At 41.7% G+C, this 19,406-nt stretch overlaps 1 long non-coding RNA gene across 1 annotated transcript in view; it reads right to left on the bottom strand.

Moving 5' to 3' along the window:
• LOC144326158 (uncharacterized) overlaps nt 1–19,406 on the bottom strand; it is a 73,142-nt gene that overhangs the window by 27,391 nt on the left and 26,345 nt on the right. The window contains exons 3-4 of the long non-coding RNA XR_013391315.1: nt 7,165–7,281; nt 4,060–4,200 (exon numbers count right to left, since the gene is read on the bottom strand). This is a non-coding gene — a long non-coding RNA (uncharacterized LOC144326158). The remainder of the gene's footprint in view (nt 1–4,059; nt 4,201–7,164; nt 7,282–19,406) is intronic.

Here is a 19,406-nt window from a genome sequence, read left to right as displayed (position 1 = left end):
AGTCACACCATTGGAGAGTTGCAGAGCATGCTGTGGCTATAGAGACCAATATGGGAGAGATAGGCTTTGTTGCAGCAGAGGCAGTTAGGCATCTGGTTTTGCTGTTACAGATGCATCATGGCATTTTTTCTCTCTGCGCTCCTTCCAGAGGGCATTCCTCCTCTGGTCACAGCTGTGGATACTGATTGTCTGTCCCCAGGCACTGCAGTCATCTGCAAGGCATTCCACATGGCGGGGGTTAATGTTGACAGCCTTCACGTCACATTTGCAGATATCTTTGTAGCGCAAACAGGCCTGGTGCCTCAAGCCAGCTTGTGGGGATCCTGCCGTCTTCCATTCTGTGTACATGACCAAGCCAGCATAGACATTGCAGAGGCAGAAGTGCGAGCATGCTGAGAATGTGGGCTTGGAAGAGCACATCTTTTTTTGAAACTTTGTCCTGCCATGTGATGCCCAAAAGCCTCCTGACACAGAGCATATGGAAGGCATTGAGGCATCATTCCTGGTGGGTGTAAGTTGTCCACAATTCACTTCCATAAAGCAGTGTGCTCAATTTTCACCACTTGAGGAATTTGGGAGCACATAACTATAAGCTAGGGGGGGAAAGGGTTGTAAACACTTTTGCTCTTGAATAAGTGCTACTAAATGCTAGATACAATGCTCCAAGTCCAAATGTTTCTAGCCAGACGCAAACTCCTCAGCAAGAATAGCACTGTGATAAGCCTTGCAGTGATGTTGGAATTGGACTTGGATTGGCAGGTCCAGATGGAGAAGGAGGAAGAACCAGAGGGGGGCTGAACTGCAGGAACCTGAGTTGGAGAGGGAAATCTCCCCTTTCTGTCATAACTTCAGCTGGTTTGGAAGAGGAAACAGGGATGCCGGGTCTCCCCTCCAACCCTTTTGTGGAGGAGGGAGTCAGTGGAGGCTTTGATCAGCTGATGGGAGAGGTTAAATAGGAGGTGGCCATGACCTATCAGTAGGTGCTACCTTTGCAGATAGCAGACCCACTCAACCCAACAAAGCATGCAAGCTCAGCATTCCTGCAAACTGGGAGAGTCTCATGAGTAAGGATGTCACATTTCGTTTTTTAAAGCTTGGTAGGAGGGAAAGAGAAAAATTGTTAGGATATCTTTGTTGCTTTGTTGTTGAGTTCTGAGCTCCTTGCCCTGCTCCTCAATTCCTGAATCATGATTCAGCACTCTGTCTGCTGCTGAGGCTGTACCATTTGACTGAATAAAAATCTCTTATGTACAAGTTGCTCTGACTACATGTTTTGGGTAGGAGGGAAGATGAGCACAGGCTTTTTTCTAAGCCCACACTTTCTATCCCTAACTCCATTAAAATCGGAAGCATGTTCCCATAGCTTCCGGCTGTATTTATACATGTGCAAAGTAAAAATGAATAATAATAAAATGTTGATTTTTGTGGAATTTAGGCTCAGAATGGACAATGTGTTTTGAAAATGGGTTAAATCACACTAAGTCCTCCTCGGAGTAGACATGCTGGGTTGCATCCAATGCTAGTCCCACTCAGAATCCACCCATTGAAGTTAATAGACACAACTAACTTAGGTTCATTTATATCAGTTGGTCAACTTTATGAAAAACTTAGCTGGATACAACCCATTGAATTGGATGGGCTTACATTTATGTTTATTTAATTTAAGGGAATCTATTCTGAGTATGACTAGCATTGGATATATCTCTATCATCTATCTATCTATCTATCTATCTATCTATCTATCTATCATCTATCATCTATCATCTATCTATCTATCATCTATCATCTATCTATCTATCTATCATCTATCTATCTATCTATCATCTATCCATCTATCTGTCATCTCAGGCCTTTAAAAGAAAAAGCAGCCATAAACAAGGGGAAAGAGATATGAATTAGGACCATGGAGACAGAGATAGCATTCCTCCACACTGTTTCTGCCCTAAACATACACAAAATGTCATTTCAACAAATAGCACTTTCAGGAGTGAAGGTAAATGGAAACTTCGGGGGGATATTTAATTGGGAATAATTGCATAGAGGAAGGGTTTTTTAAAAAGCCACTCATACTCCATGGTTTCAATCTGGATTAGTCCTCCCCTCACCCCTCAAATGTAAAGTGCAAAAGAGACAAACACATGATAGATGTCCTGCCTATTCATAGCTGTATTCTCAAGAAAGCATGCTTAGGAATGAGCTACAAGACTCAAAGAGGAAACAGTTCTTTTAACTTCCTCAAGATTTTTAATACCAGGATGATTCAGGTCAAACAGGATGGCATATTAGAATATCATTGTTTAACTTTTTAAAAGCCACTCAAATCCCCATAGATAAAGAAGTAGCTCAAACACTGAGAACCACGCAAATCTGTGTTCTGGTTGTTGTTTTTGTGCTGCCTTTGGTCCATCAAGAATCTCCCTTGCTGTATTATGACACTGATGCTTTAAGATGGCCAGAATTGATTCTGCCAGACAGCAAAAGCTAAATAAAGCTCACAATGCTATCAAATGGCTTCATAAACTTTGAAATACAGCTATAATGTCACAAGTGACTAGTTTATACAAAGATAAAAAGAGAGAAGACAAACATGTAGTGCTCTTAATCCGAGCAGAAATCAATGTATTGATTGGGGGGGTATGATTTAAATAATATTGAAATAGTAAACAGGGCAAGGTTCCAAAGCACTATTGAATGAAGCCCTGTGGGACTTCCAGTTGCAATTCTATGCCCACTGGCCTAGGAGTAAGTTAACTGAAGTCAATAGGACTTATGTCTGAGTAGGCATGTATAGGATTGGGCTGTTAGAGATGTTTTTTCATAGTTATGCTTTTTTCAAAAAAGGAAGGAAGGAAGGAAGGAAGGAAGGAAGGAAGGAAGGAAGGAAGAAGGAAGGAAGGTATTATTTGATATGACATTCCAAATATAGAATTCAATATGCCATCAGGTTCAGCTATTCAAAGGAGAAGGGAGAATGTGGCTCCTTAAGTCAGCTAGACAACTCTTCAGCTCTCAAAATGGTTTGCAACCTAATTTATAATGTTACGTGCAACGGAATTATTCATTGTTTTGCACCATCTGTATATTCCATAAAGACTTTAAAAAACAATAATAATTCAAGATTTATCCCTGCAGAGAGTTCCTGATCGTGTTGTGTTGAAATGAAGGGAAAGGAAGCTATCTTATTATTTTCCCTTGTGGCTTTTAGGAGGATGTTGGTGCAATAGGAGGAATGCATTAAGAAAAAGGCCCAGTAATAGGTATCTCTCTCTCTCTCTCTCTCTCTCTCTCTCTCTCTCTCTCTCTCTCTCTCTCTTTCTCCTCTAAGCCTCCATAAACTAGCAAATCAAGACCGGTACATTAAATCAATTGTTAGAAATATTTGTAGAGACATCTTTCCTATCATCCCTTTGACCGCCCAGTGTTCGCTAATGTCCTCATTTAATACCACAGAAGCCCCTTTTGAGGATAGTTTTACATTTATCCAGAATACCCATTACTTTTAACAACATGCATTTCCACTGAGACCAATTCTTCCACTGCAGTTTTCACATAAGCAGTCTGGCACTGACATAGATATACACTTATTAACATATCATGCTCCATTTTGCCACAAATACTCTGTCACTCATGATAAAATGACACTACTACCAACCTACAGACACAGATATGCACACACACACACACACACACACAGAGTTTTCTCCCAGAGCTTGTTTTGAAACCTAAACGCATTAAGCAGGTCTGGAAAGAGATGCTGTTTTGAAAGATGACCCATGAACTGGGATTCTGAGCATGATGTTTCTGTTACCACTAAATGGGCATTTATCAAATGTTTATTAAGATGACTGCAGAACAAGGTGGGAAATGATAAATCCCTCATGAAGAAGGATTGCGTTTTGGCTTCCTCTAACGAAGCAGCATTCATCATTCCTCTCCACTCCTGCCACCCTCCCATTTCCTGTTGAAAAGATGCTTCTGAAAGTAGTTTTCTGCTTAGTCATACTATCTATCAGAGGAGATGTAAGAAATCAATACACCTGCAGGAGAAAATGAGCTCACCATTTACATTTGTTCCCTCTCCTGCCTTTTCTCTCGGCTTCTATCCATACAGATACTGAGTACGCCTCGCAGTAATGTATCTGAAAAATCGCTGGCCATTAACGTTCATTGCTAGGTTGGGTGTTTAACCTGAACCTTCAGCTGAAAAGCAAGCAAAAGAAAAGAAGGTGAAGTTTGCTTTGATTATGAAGCTACAGTGGTACCTCAGGTTAAGTACTTAATTCGTTCTGGAGGTCTGTTCTTAACCTGAAACTGTTCTTAACCTGAAGCACCACTTTTGCTAATGGGGCCACCTGCTGCTGCCGCGCCACCGGAGTACCATTTCTGTTCTCATCCTGAAGCAAATTTCTTAACCTGGAGCACTATTTCTGGGTTAGTGGAGTCTGTAACCTGAAGCATATGTAACCTGAAGCGTATGTAACCCGAGGTAACACTGTATTTGGAACATTGGCTTGCCATTTATATTCATTTTTATAGCAACAACTAGGGGGGGGGGGACACCCACATAACTGGCCATAGCACATGACTGTCAATATTATTTAGTACAGCAGTGGGCAACTGGAAATTCATGGGATGGATTGTGCCCTTCACTTCAAAGCAACTTTAGCCAGTAGGATCAACCTAGAACAAAGGACAATATGGTGCCCACCTTCCATACACACATACATTTGTTTGTTTGTTTGTTTTGTTTGTTTGTTTGATTGATTTCCTGCCCTTCCACCCAAAGGCACTCAGGGCAGTGAACACACAAACAATAAAGCAATGAAAATATCTAAAAACAATTATAATATAGCTACAGACTGGGAAATATATCTACTTAAAAAGTTTGTTGGAGGAGGAAGGCCTTCAGTAGAAGTCAAGAAGACAACAAAAGTGGCACCTGCCTAATATATAATGGGGGGGGGGGGGATTCCAAAGGGTAGGTGTCACCATTCCTGTACCATGTGAAATGGGGTTCCTGATAAGATGGGCGGAATCTACACACATATAAAAACCGTTCTGAAAATTCTTTTTTTTAAAAGCGTTTTTAAAAATACATTGAATTTTCCATATAGGCTCACCATCTCAGTCTAGTGCCACATTGTATATTGCACCAAAAACACACTTAAAATGTTTTATTTGCAGCTGTATAGCTGTGTCCATGGTTTCTGCAGGTCACCCTCACCTGCAGAGCACAGGGATCAACTGGGTATATAAATGGTGGAATGTCTAGACATGACTGGCAGTTCAATTTTACTTCAGCCCAGTGGCGGAGCTTCATGCTCCGGCACCAGGGTGGAGAGCAGGCAGGGGCAGGGCTGGAAAGACTGCTGTCACTGCCCCCCTCCAACCCCCTGGCATCTGCTGCCTGAGAGCCAGCCCAGTTAATACAGACTGATAAAAGTTTAGTTCATTGGGGGCAGACTTTCACCATATATTCTGAGGATATCCAATGCTTCCAGTTTTTTTGGAATGAGATATATGCTATACCCCTTCTGCCAACATAGCAGTTCAAAAGCACATCAAAGTGCAAGTAGATAAATAGGTACCACTCCGGCGGGAAGGTAAACGGCGTTTCCGGGTGCTGCTCTGGTTCGCCAGAAGCGACTTAGTCATGCTGGCCACATGTACACCGGCTCCCTCGGCCAATAAAGCGAGATGAGCGCCACAACCCCAGAGTCGGTCACAACTGGACCTAATGGTCAGGGGTCCCTTTACCTTTTTACTATATGATATACCCACTTTCTTTAGATCCTTTCTTTAGAATACCCGCTTTCTTTAGATCCTTAACTAGTATTATTGGTATGTTTCAAAGATATAGTCCCAAAGGTGCTCACAAATTAGCCATAAAGGTATGTTTGCAAAGAAGTATACACTAACTTTCTGGATTATCTTCAAGGGTTTTGCGATAGATGATAAATAGATAGATGATAGATGATAGATAGATAGATGATAGATGATAGATAGATAGATAGATAGATAGATAGATAGATAGATGATAGATAGATAGATAGATAGATAGATAGATAGATAGATAGATAGATAGATGATGATAGATAGATGATAGATAGATGATAGATAGATAGATAGATAGATGATAGATAGATAGATAGATAGATATAGATAGATAGATGATAGATTGGTGATAGATAGATGATAGATAGATGATAGATAGATAGATAGATGATAGATAGATAGATGATAGATAGATAGATAGATAGATAGATATAGATAGATAGATAGATATAGATAGATGATAGATAGATAGATGATAGATAGAGATAGATAGATAGATAGATAGATAGATAGATAGATAGATGATAATTGGTGATAGATAGATGATAGATAGATGATAGATAGATAGATAGATAGATGATAGATAGATGATAGATAGATAGATAGATAGATGATAGATAGATAGATGATAGATAGATAGATAGATAGATAGATAGATAGATATAGATAGATGATAGATAGATAGATGATAGATAGATTAGATAGATAGATAGATAGATAGATAGATAGATAGATAGATAGATAGATAGATAGATGATAGATAGATGATAGATATAGATAGATATAGACACACACACACACACACACACACAGAGAGAGAGAGAGAGAGAGAGAGAGAGAGAGAGAGAGAGAGAGAGAGAAGCTTTCAAGAAGACCCAAGGATTAAGCTACTCTTATATTGAAATCCTAGCACTTTCTGGAACTCCATTTCACCCAACTTTTTTACTTTTAATTAGCCATCACTTTTTAATATCTCTAACATTTTTATGATGTGGATTTTTATGGTACAATTACATTTATTTTTATATCTATAGTTGCAGATTAAAATGTTAAGACTTTTACAAAGCACAAAACAATATTGCAGAACCAGCCTTGCTGGCAGAATACTTTGTGATTAATTCATTTGAAGGTTTTAGACAGATTAACATGATGAAGGCAAATAATTCCCCCCTTAATTTTATCCTTTTATTATAGAAATAAAAGCTGTGGTGCTTTAGGATTGCCTGAATCACCAATGCGATCCTGCAGACTTTAAAAATTGCACCACTTAGGGGGTACCTTATTTAGAAAAATACAAGGACACACATCATTTTTCAGAAATCTACTCACTGTAGTGCAGCCTTCTAAATGTCTCATAGTCAATATGCATGTCTCTTCAAACAATATTTGCCTCTGTGAGGATGCCAATTGGACAAGCCAAGGTTGATCAGGCAAAGTTGGCATCATCTGGAGAGAAGGAAGGGGAAAAGACAAATAAAATCTAGCTGAAAACAATTGAAGTTTCCAGGATGCTTTGGAAAGTAGTACAGTACATTAATCTATGAATCTCAAAAGCATCAAGGATCTTCAACCAGGCCCTCTAGGTGAAGGACTAAGGCACCTTACATCTTTCACCACCAGACATTTTCTGTCCCCCCCCCCCAAAAAAAAAGCCCAGGTAACAAGATGTATATTCAAATAGCATCAAACCCAAGTAGCAAAGATGTTGTATGCACATCTGAGTTGGGAAAATTCCATAATCAAAGTGTTACTACAGAGGATGCCCTCTCTCACATCACCAATGAATGAGTTAAGAATCAGACCAGGGAATGCCTCAAGAATCAGACCTGAACAGGCTGATATAGGGAGAGACACACCTATAGGTATTTGGGTCACATGTTATTTAGGGCTTTGTAAGCTAACATAGGCACACTGAATTAAGCCCAGTAGCATATAGGCAACCAATGCAATTCTCACACTATTATGGGTTATATCCCACAGTAATCCTATTGAAGCTGACGACTTGATTAATTTAGGTCCATTAATTTCAATGGGTCTATTCGGAGTAGAATACAGCTGGATACAACCCTTTGTTTTCTGCTTGAACCTAAAGAATGAACACTTTCCTGGCTCTCAGTGGTGCAGTGGTAATGTTGAAGTGCAGGTGTACATCATGACAGCACCGGAGGAAAACCCATAACCATGCCCCACTTGACTAGGTTGAACATGACTGCAGTTCTCCAAATAGCTACATGGTCATAAACTCTGTTAAACTTGTAAGCAATGGTGAGCTTTAGCAAAATATCTTCATATAGAAAAAATGCAACCTTTCAGCTTTATGAGTGTGAAGTAGGAACCCAATCAAAGGAAAGAAGTATATGGCCTCTACTTGATTCCCTCCCCCCATTCAGTGGCTTCTATGCAAATCTGTCATAAGCAAACATAAAAGCTTCATTATCACTTCATTCACTTGCCAAAGCAAGTAATACCCATAAATTGCCCTGGTGCTCCTTCAGATGGCTGCTTTCAGTCCTGCTCTGAAAAAAATTATGAACTGCACTTCCCCACTGTTCTCCCCACCACACACACACACACTACACCTCTGCAGACTCAAATTGGTTGAATACTGGTGACTAAAGGAGGCAACTGAAGGCAGACTAGAGCCTATTGTGATGGCAGCAGGGAGTTCTTGGGCTTGGATTCCTAGTATGAGAACTGAAATGTTACAAGCATGTCCCTATTTTAGGCTGCAATCATGATCCCACTTACCTGGGGGGAAGAAGAAGAAGAAGAGTTTGGATTTGATATCCCGCTTTATCACTACCCGAAGGAGTCTCAAAGCGGCTAACATTCTCCTTTCCCTTCCTCCCCCACAACAAACACTCTGTGAGATGAGTGGGGCTGAGAGACTTCAGAGAAGTGTGACTAGCCCAAGGTCACCCAGCAGCTGCATGTGGAGGAGCGGAGACACGAACCTGGTCCCCCAGATTATGAGACTACCGCTCTTAACCATTACACCACACTGGCTCTCAGTAAGTAAGCCCTTTGAATTAGATGGAACTTACCTCTGAGCAGACATGGTTAGAACCACGTGCTTGGTCTCTGAAATGCCAGAGGAATATGCAGTGGACTCCTGAGTCCCTTCTACTTTTCATCTACTTTGCACAATGACAGCATTCCCTAAACAATGACCTCTGTGTTTCTGAAAAGACCCAATCCCGTGAGACAAAGTTTGTATTTATTTTAATAAAATATTTACAGTGCGGCTCACGGACAGCAAACGCAGTGCCTCCCAGATGTCATTGGGCTCACACCAGTCCCAGCAGCCTGGCCAATGGTCAAGGGTAGGGGGAAGGGACATCATTTTGGCTGCGTCTTCTAGTCAATGCCTCTTCTAGCTATTGCAATGGACACCCAAATTCAACATGGTGAAGCAATTATAATTGGTCTGTGAATACCCATCAGGTTCAGATGAAAACACTGAAACTTTTTAATCCCAATTTGGGAATCCCAAACAGAACTACTCTCTTCTACAAGTCTGCCGCACTCCCCAATCCCCCCCCCCCCAAACTCTACCTTGAGATTAATGAAATCAGGTTCACCTCTGAAATCATTATTGGATTATATCCCCCAAAGATATCTATGTATCCAGATGACATGTTGCTTTTTTATATCAGCATCCTATATTTCTTTCCAGAACTCCTGTAAGGAAAGTAATTGATAGATTTCCATATCAGGATTCAAAGCTAATATGCATAAATCAACACAGCTACAGTCTTTAGGAGTAAAGACAGCACTGAGGAGGCTGCCTCAAACATATGTCCCTTTGAGTTATCTTTCTTTGGATTTTGATATTTGGATTGAATATTACCCCCCAAAGCCTGTGATCTGTACAAAGCTAATTATATGCAGCTATTAAAGCAGATTGCAGGAGACACTGACAGTTGGAAAGGCCTAATGACCAGCTGGGATGGAAAATTTCTCTGTTGTCAAAGGGTAATTCTGCCAAGATTTTTGTGCTATTTTATTTGCTACTAACATGAATACTTAAGTCCCAGTAGTTGGTTGGTTTGTCTGGGTTTATTTATTTATTTAAAGTGTAACAAGCAATCATTTGGGATTGAGTGTTTGGCAGGGGGTGGGCAGGCAGAGCAATGCCATAATTCCCGCTTTAATTACGATTTGTCTGTTTTAGAACTCTTGCAGAAGTTGTGAAATTTTATTTCTCGCACCCCTCCCCTTGGCGGCCCAGGAAGCCTACATCTTTCTGAGATGTGTTGTGCCGTGTGTAGCATAAAGTTCCATGAAATGAGAGCAGAGTGGGTATTTTTGACCATCAGTGGTACAGATGGAAAATGCTTCCCGTTCTTCTCCAAATGTTATCTTTCAATAAGATTTGTAATGTGTGAGACCAGTCTGACAGCCAGTCTTGAGAGTCTCTCTCTCTCTCTCTCTCTCTCTCTGTGTGTGTGTGTGTGTTTAGCCAACCAGACTTGGAGTGGAGGGTTCAAATCAGCTACTCAGCCACAATACTCAACCACACTTACGCAACTGTTTAATTGTATAAACTCAGTCAATCATTTCAATCATTTAGTATTGTTTCTATTGTGTCTTATATTGCATATACTACAGACCACTGCTGAGGGTCTTGGCAAACTACTTGATTTTTTTGGCTGTGGTAGCAATTGTAATGTGCTAGGTGCTATATGATTTTTAATTGTGTTCCTTTTGCTTCTCTTATCCTTACATTGCCTTTTATTCTATTCCAATTTGCATTTCCTAGAATTTGAATTGCAATTCAATATAAGAAATAAAAGAAGCGATAAAAATGCAATTCCAATCAATATGAATATTTAACATAGACATGCTACTGGCCACCTGAACAAACCTCACAGATCACTGGTGGGCTACTCCATGCTTCTGTAAGTAGTAGAAGAAGGTGACAGTACTCCATACTGGTTGTACATTTGTGTTTGTGTGGTGTGTGTGTGTGTACTTAAAACTGAAAGTTCATGCAAAAAAGAATATCAAGAAATGGAATATAACAGCTTTTCAAGAAATACCTTGCTATTTTGGAAGCTGAAAACTTGGCTTTCTGCCGTTGTCCATCAAGGCATGAGTACCATCTGTCTACCTCTTCTTTTTAAAGACCTTGGCAAGTCTCATATCCAGACACTTGGTATGAGACACAAGAGAAAATATTTCAATTAAGTTTTGCCATCCAGACTGTTTAAGCCACTGATTGACAGCAGTTGAAATCCAGGCTGGCTAGCCAAAACATTTTTCTAAAAGTAACACCTATATTGTTATAACAGTTCCACCCTGGAGGAGGAAGTTATTTCCGATTGCAAACTATTCCAATACTGTTGATCATTTTACTGCAACTGTTGCTGCTAGTTGAACAAACTGGCTTCTCCAGGCTGTAAATACAGTGAGTGTGAATGTTCTCATAGTACAGTATAGGGCTTAACAAAGAGCTCCTAGGATCTTATTCATTCACCTTCAGTGTATGTGTCCCTCAGCACAGGTACTTGTTTACTTTATTCTTTGTTTTTTGTGGGTATTTTCTACAACATGCCATTGACACAATAATGGTGCATTAGTGGTGGATTCATACTAGACCATCCAGATATCATTTCACTTTATTAACTGTTCTGTGGTGCTTTCTCAGTATTATCTTGTTATTGCCAGCTGGAGGGGCATTCTTGCACTGTAGTACAACAAAAGCAGGAGGAAAGAATAACCTGGAACATTTGTGACACAACGAGTCACATTATTTTAGCAGGAACCTATTGGGCATGCACTGATTGGAAATAAAGCATTGCTTACTCTGCAGTGATATTTTGCAGCCACTTTCCCTTCGGGGCTCCCTATGGATCAGCTTCTCTTCTTCAAACCAATGGATCAAATGAATATATTAGCTTCTTCTAAAACTGAAAGGTTGAGGGAGAAAGGTGTGCTTTGGAGAGAGGGAAAGAATGAGTAATGATCTGGGAATCTATGTTCAGGAGTGGTTGGTGGCCACTGAGACTAGTAGGACAGAAGGCTGATAGCCCAACAGGAGTTGATGCAGAGCCAATGACAGGCAGAGCCAACTGGTTTTTGTGGGAGATTACAGTCAAACATAACTATGCATGACTGCTAGTTAGTGCACGAAGGGGTTAAAGACTACAGAGTTGTATTGCTAGATAGACTCAGGTCATGCTCCCTCTCAACTGGAGAATAATTGAAACCTTTCCTCTTCATCTCTCCCTCAGCATCATGTAACAAGAATGACATGTTTAAACTTGCTCCCAAGCTTACAGCATGTTTGGAACTTTATTCTGTACTTTCTACCCAAGAGTGTCCTGCCTGTGTTTCTCCTTGCAGCTGCATGGAACAACACATGTATCAGACCTACATAGCTGTAAGTAAAGTGTTTTTAACTTACTTAGCAGTGTGTGTTCTGTTCATTGCAAAAGGGCTAAATGCAGCTAAGGGGGATAAAGAGGTCTAACAACCTATATTCCTAGTGCTATACTACTGCTCAACTTTTGTGAGTTTAATACTCTGCATGCAAGGCCCATGTTTTGAATCCAGGCACACAGCCACTTCTTTTCCACAAGGGTCCACAGATATTTAATTCCCCAAAGTTTTGACCCCAGCCTACTTGCTGCTACATTCTATAACGGCAACATTGAGACTAAGACAGAGAAAGCTGACAGCTAGCGCCACCATTACCACCCTCACCCGACTAGTAGTAAATAAAAAGACAGACAAGTGATGGCTGGCTAAAGGCATACTGAGGTTGGTTGGTTACCACCCTGCTTGCCCTAATAGACCAGCATCCACTGAAATATAATAGCAATTGATATTGACATTTATTATAGACCTCAATATATCATCCCAGAATAAATGTATCTCTGCCATTATAAGCAATAACCCATATATATATATATATATATATATATATATATACACACACACACACACACACACACACACACACAGTGGTGCCCCGCAAGACGAATGCCTCGCAAGACGAAAACTCGCTAGACGAAAGGGTTTTCCGTTTTTTGAGTCGTTCCGCAAGACGAATTTCCCTATGGGCTTGCTTCGCAAGACGAAACGTCTTGCGAGTTCTTGCGAGTTTGTTTCCTTTTTCTTAAAGCCGCTAAGCCGTTAATAGCCGCTAAGCCGTTAATAGCCGCTAAGCCGCTAATAGCCGCTAAGCTGCTAATAGCCGTGCTTCGCAAGACGAAAAAACCGCAAGACGAAGAGACTCGCGGAACGGATTAATTTCGTCTTGCGAGGCACCACTGTATATATATATATATATATATATAATTGGAATAATAACAATCTCACTTTCTTTTAAAGATGAGTAACAGCACAACCAAACCAAACCCAAATCATGTCTACTCAGAAGCAGATCCTATTGAATTCAGTAGGGCTTACTCCCAGGTAAGCAGAGTTAGGACTGCAGTCTTAATTAGACTCTATTAGTAAAATGTTGTGTGTATGTGTGTGTTTACACACATATAAAGGCTTGAATGAGGGAACAACACATCAAGACCCATCACACTGCTCAAATTATTTTCTAGTGAACATAGGGCATCCAGTGAAAATAGCCCATCATGCCTTATGTCCGTACAACGTAAGAGAAGGAGACTAGTAAAGAAGTGCATTTAAAATATATAGTTACGATCCATTTAATGAAGTCATCCTGCAAAACCAAAAGCCCATCAAACTTTCAACATAAAATCCATGCCTGCTTAAATCAAATGAGTTTCAGCACTCATTGTTAAAGGCTGTCTTTGCAATCCCCAAGTAATGTAAATTCATTTAAGCGAGAGAGAGAACAAATGGTCATTTAATGAAACAGCTCCAATTTGAATGTATAAAAGGAAATAAGAAGGGCTCTGCATTAGCCTTACTGTGGTAAGATTTTTAGCAGTTGTCAAAGGTCAATGAGCACATAGGCTTTTCCAAAGAAACAAGGGAAGTGATACATTATTTGTTACTCTCAGACACTTGCTATTTTACTCAAATGTAGGTGGATTCCATATTGTTACAAGAAATTAGTACCACCACCTCTACTTCTCTAAGTAGAAAGACACAAGGTTCACCTTTTTTCAGTCTTGCCACGTGATGAGAGAGTGAGTGTGTGTATTCACTGGAGACAGAAAAACATCCAGGCAGAAAATGCCAGCTTGCAAAGCAGTATCTGTTCCCTGAAGCAAACAGTCAGGGAACTGGTGCCCATTGCAACTGGTAGCACAGATGGCAAGAAGCCCAACAGTGGAGCACCATCTTGTGGGCAGAAGAGCAAGAAAAGTAAACACTCTAGTTAATGTCATTCCTGCTTAACTATGATTATATATAGTCAGCTGCTCCTGTTTTGGGTTGATCGTGATGCCACTGGAATTGCCATGGAGGGCTGACACTATGAAGTGCCACTGCCTCTTGCTGTTCTCATTCATTTCTTGGGTAAAGTAAAAGTAAAGGTACCCCTGACCGTTAGGTCCAGTTGCGGACGACTCTGGGGTTGCGTGCTCATCTTGCTCTATAGGCCGAGAGAGCTGGCGTTTGTCCGCAAACAGCTTCCAGGTCATGTGGCCAGCATGACTAAGCCATTTCTGGTGAACCAGAGCAGCACACGGAAATGCTGTTTACCTTCCCACCGGAGCGGTACCTATTTATCTACTTGCACTTTGACGTGCTTTCGAACTGCTAGGTTGGCAGAAGCAGGGATTGTGTGTTCACATCCCAGCCCAGTCCATGCACACTCAAGCACACACCCATCCATCCCCGTGGTCAGGAAACCATAAGCCACCACCCCATCCATCTCATACATAAGACACACACAGCCCCCCATCTATATAAATAAACACATATCCCCCATTTATGCACACACACAAAACCACCCCGTCCATATACACACACCAAGCCCTCACCACAACTCACACATTCCCCATCCATAAGCACATAGCATATGCATGCACACACATCACAAATGCACACTCAGAGACAACCCCCCAGTCCATACACACACACACACACCACTAATCCATGAACACAGACATGCCACCATCCCCTCATCCACAACACACCATGCCCTCATCCCAGTACACGCATCTCCCAAACCAACTACACATGCACACACATCCTCCAGTCCATACATATATACAGTCGCATCCATCCATGCATCCATCTGTAGACACCATCCCCTCATCCCAACACAGACATCCACCCCATCTAACCATACAAATCCCTTCATACACACACATCCCCATCCATCCACATACATCTCCTCCTTCTGTCCACACACTCCCATCTATTTACATACATATACACATTGACACACACTAATTATTGTTTACTCCAATGCCAAAATAAAAGGAAAGCTGCAGATTAAAGCAGATAGAGGCAGAAATGGGATTTTGCACTTCATAGTGTCAGCCTACATGGGGACTGTAGGTGCTTAATTATCAGCTTAAACCTTGAATGGTTTAACAGCAAGTCCCTTTTCCCAGGAAACTCTAGCCCTGTGAGGACAACAGTGGTCTCCTAACAACTCTCAGCACCATTACTGAGGTGCTGGACACTGAGGTCCAGGGTCAAGGGCCTTCTGGTGGTTCCCTCACTGTGAGAAGCAAAGCTACAGGGAACTAGGCAGAGGGTCTTCTCGGTAGCGGCACCCGCCCTGTGGAATGCCGTCCCTTCAGATGTCAAGGAAATAAGCAGCTATCCTATTTTTAAAAGACATCTGAAGGCAGCCCTGTTTATGGAAGTTTTTAATGTGTGATATTTTAAGGTATTTTTAATCTTTGTTGGAAGCCGCTCAGAGTGGCTGGGGAGACCCAGCCAGATGGGCAGGGTACAAATAATAAATTATTAATAATCTAATCTCCCAGGATTCTTTGGGAGAAGCCAAGACCATTTAAAGTGGTGTGATACTGCTTTAAGTGTGTAGTGCAGATAAGGCCTTGGTTACGTCAACAACAACAACAACAACAAAGGCCTTGGTTACGTCAATAATCCAGAGTCACCAGTTGTGCGCAGACATGGTGACTTGAAATCCTTCTAATTACTGATGGAAAGATCTGTGGGCAAGGTTCCCTGAAAGACAGGCTTATTTTATATCCGAAATAGAGGGAAAGCGCGACAACTGAAAGGGCAAATAAAACAAAACATGAAGATGCTTTAGACACATAAATACAAGGTATGGAATTGATGTTTTAGTGCTCTTCTACATATTTGAAAAACAATACACATTTTAAGTAACTAGTCCATATCAGATGATATTAATCTTTGTGGAGCTTTAACTCCAAAGCCCATCAAATGTGTTTTGCACCATTAGGTTTTGCTCCCTCACATCTTTCATGAGATAGTGATGACCATCCTTTACAATGAAGTATTTCTTATCCTTATTGTTATACTTTGCAAATATTATGTAGATTACTATTATGTCCCCTGGAAAAGCATCTCTGCAATTTTACTGCAGCTCTGGCCCACTATCTATAATCTATATTGCTTTGCAGTAAACTCACAAGAAGCAAGTTTAGTGATTGATTAAATGCCTCAGCTTTGCAGTGATTGCTACTCAATCGCAGAAACTGTTTATTGTACACTACAAACAAATAGATAACATCTTTTAATTATTGATTACAGTCCTACCAACCAATGCTGCCCTTATTAAAGGACAGATAACATCAAATTCGGCAATTTTAATGTGTGCCCCTGTAAGATTAATTTAATGAAGCCCTAAAGAGATTGATCAACTTTTCATGTCTATTGACCAAGGCTAGCTAATTTCTTGGAATGTTGTGATGAACTCATATGTTTAGCTAACGTATTGGTGAATTATGCAATTCAGCCAGGCAATCAGCTGATCTACGGAGCATCACATGAGGCAGTTACTCTGACTTACAGAGGTATCAGGTAGTTAAGCTTTTAATGTGGTCTGGGGACAGAGTTTGATAAGCGATGTTAAAACAAACAAAGAAAGAAAAACAGTGAAAGTCACATATAGCCAAGAAGGACATGCAACTCTGATTTTATAGAATAAGAGTTTAGGCCAGGAAAGTGAGCATCCAGTGTGGAAATGAATGGATTCCAGTAGCCTTGACTGCAGATTTGCTAAGCAATGATAATAATACTAATTAATATATATTTATTTATACTCTGCCTTTTTACTTTTTCAAGGCAGCTTACACATAAAAACAAGAATTGCTAAAAACATAGAAAAAGCAATCATTAAAAATACAGCTGAACATTAATAGAATTAAAACAATATGCATATATAAACTCTTTTTAAAACATACAAATAATTACAATAAAATCATGTCACCAGCCCTTTCATTAAAAGCAGTCAATTTCCAAAAGCCTGTTAGAACAAGGCTTCTTCCCCACTGGCAGAAGGACAACAAGGAAGGAGCCAGTCTAGCTTCCCCAGGGAGGGAATTTCAGAGTCTAGGAGCAGCCAACAAGGAGACCTTTTCCTGCGTCCCCTCCAAGCATGCCTGTGAGGGTGGCAGGACTGAGAGAAGGGTCTCCCTTGAAGACCTCAAAACTGGAGCAGGTTCATATGAGGGAATGTTGTCTTTCAGATAGTGTGGACATAAGCAATGTAGGGTTTCATAGGTCATAATCAGCACTTTGAATTGTGCCCAGAATCACACCAGTGTCAGTGGAGCTCCCTGTAACCAGCCCCAGTTAACAATCTGGCTGCAGTTTTTTGAGCCAGCTGAATTTTCCAAGCACTTTTCAAAGGCAGCCCTACGTAGAGCGCATTTACAGTAATCCAGATGGGATTGTAACCAAGAAGCTTTCCAGGAAGGTAATCTCAACTTCAGACATATGTTCCAAGTTCCATTTGGTATCTGGCACAGAATTTAGCTTCCTGATCATCTCACTGTAAAAGATGGTTTAAGTCTCTAGCCCTCAGAGTTGTTTAGAGATATAGAGTTTTGGGAGCATATGTAATTTTTTTACACAAATGAACATCCTCTTTTGTCCTCTTTCTTTCGGCAATGCATTTCCTCTCTTCTTTCAGCTGTTTGTAAGTGGCCATTCTAGTCAAAACTACCATGCGGGCTCTTTGTGAACAATCTTACTTTGTGTGACCAGGCAGTGACCGCCCCAGCCCCCAGGGACCACCAGAAAGGAATAATGACTTGTGATAACGTGTTATGGAATTAAAATTTGGCCACAACTTTATTAAACTTTCAAATGTAGGAAGACCTTAGCTTAGGCACTGGGCATGTATCCCTCCCAGCCCCCCAACTGGGGGAACTGGGGCTCCTCAGGGGAAATAGGATATGGGGGTGCCCTGCAAGACACACATGTAAGCAGGCAGCCCACCCCATATCCCCACACGCAGGCGAGTTCACTGACAACCTTTCAGTGTATGACCAGTGACACTCATATTACAACCCCTTTAAGAAAGGACCCTAGAATCGCTGCCGCCATGTGGGGGGTGAGTCACCACTTCAAGCCTCCTCCCCCAATTTTAGGGAAGAAAAGACTAAAGGATTCCACCCAAGGCCAAACAGCCAAAGTTGTGATGAATTGCTACAGGGAAGACAAAACCTGCCAATGCAGGAAAATTTATTCCTGGTTCTTCAACAGCAACCAGTCCAAAGACCGTAGCAGCGCCCGCTAAACAGAAAGAAAAAAGGTTAACCTGCAAACAAGAAACATTAAACTAAGGGAGGGTTGGGTGGGTGAAGCTCCTGAGCCAACTGCCTGGCTCCACCTGCCAGCAAGAGCATAGGTGGTTAGGCAAAATCCCAACCCAAACAGGAAGCCCTTTATTGTCCTTCCTGCCTAGGGAGACCCAATGGTCTGTGTGTGTGTGTGTGGCCACAAAATCCTCTAAGCTGCCATTCTGGATAGCTCACCACAGGGCCGTCTTAAGCATACCTGGCACCACGGTGCAACGATCCCTCCTGTGTCGCCCCCCCCCCCATTTCCCAGAGTTGTTGACCTTTTCCCAAGCCTCTGTGAGGATCGCTCTCCTCCCACGGGGGCTTGGGAAGGAAGCTGCACGTCCACCAGCCATATAGTTGGCGGGGCGTAACTTCCATCCTAAGCCTCTGCAGGGATCGCTCTCCTCCCGCAGAGGCTTAGGAGGCAAGCTGCACGCACGCCAGCCATATGGTTGACGGGGCACAGCTGGCAGGCATGCAGGAGGGAAAGGGGAGGCCGCCGGTAAAGCCGTGCAGCTCCCCCACTCACTGGAACACCCATGAGAGGCCAGCGCCCTGGCGCAACACACCACTAAGCCCTATGGGAAAGACGGCTCTGGCTCACCGCATGGGGCTGCTGCCCACAGAAACAATGCCTCCTGCTTTTAGTGCTGGAACTTCTTGCTACCTTCCAGCTCTATCATTCCTCTTTTTTCCCCAGTTGCAGTTTTGAACCAGTTTCATAGGCAGAGCGGAGGGTCAAACTGATGACTGCTTTCCCCATCCCCATCCCCACCTGATCCCCAAGCAAGGAGACACGGATGGCTGTCCAGCTTGCTCAGTTGACAGCCCTGACAGTGTTGAGCAACATTTCCAAGTTCTTGTTGGAAGATTAGTAGCTTCTAATGGCTCTCATTAGTT

The sequence above is a fragment of the Podarcis muralis genome, chromosome Z (genome assembly GCF_964188315.1).
Source record: "Podarcis muralis chromosome Z, rPodMur119.hap1.1, whole genome shotgun sequence".
NCBI lineage: Eukaryota > Metazoa > Chordata > Lepidosauria > Squamata > Lacertidae > Podarcis > Podarcis muralis.
Note: the sequence above shows the minus strand (reverse complement) of the source record. Positions and strands in the feature narration are given on the sequence as shown.